Source organism: Saccopteryx bilineata, chromosome 1, assembly GCF_036850765.1.
Source record: "Saccopteryx bilineata isolate mSacBil1 chromosome 1, mSacBil1_pri_phased_curated, whole genome shotgun sequence".
Taxonomy (NCBI): domain Eukaryota; kingdom Metazoa; phylum Chordata; class Mammalia; order Chiroptera; family Emballonuridae; genus Saccopteryx; species Saccopteryx bilineata.
In genome coordinates, this window is record NC_089490.1 from 145,453,769 (window position 1) to 145,454,429 (window position 661).

The window sequence follows — 661 nt, forward strand, 5'->3', positions numbered from 1 at the left end:
ACACACAACCTCAAATTCTCACACACCTCACATATCCACACAACCTCACACTCTCAAATTCTCACACAATCTCATGCCCCCACATTCTTATACACACTTTCACACAATCACACACCCATGACCCTTCACACTTATTGCTACTGCACATGCGCACGCACGCACACACGCGCGCGCACACACAAACGGGTTTGTTTAGCGTCTGTCTCTCCAGGACATCAGCCCTTTGAGGGCAGGGATTTTTTTTTAAACATGGAATGCTTCACGAATTTGCTTGTCACCCTTGTGCAGGGGCCACGCTCATCTTCTCTGTTTCCTGTGCTGCCTGGTGGAGCACCAGGCCAGGGTTTTGTCTCCTTCACCCAGGTGGCCCTGGGGCCCAGAACAGGGCCAGTCGAACACACGGGAGGAACTAATCAAATGGGCAAAAACTCACACATCTCAATTCTCACACAGTCACACACTCATATTACCACAAATTCTCACACAGTCACGCATTCTTGCACACACATATACACAATTGTGCAAACTCCCGTGGTCTACCCACCAAAGCCGACCTGAGACTGTAATGTCACCAGCTATGACTCCAGGCAGGGAGGCTGGAGCAGGCAAGTGGGGAGGCTGGGGCAGGCGGGAGGCTGGGGCAGGCGGGGAGGCTGAGGCA

At 52.6% G+C, this 661-nt stretch overlaps 1 pseudogene; it reads right to left on the bottom strand.

Moving 5' to 3' along the window:
• Window positions 1-243: 243 nt before the first annotated feature.
• On the bottom strand, window positions 244-339 carry LOC136321721 (U6 spliceosomal RNA; annotated as a pseudogene).
• Window positions 340-661: the final 322 nt, after the last annotated feature.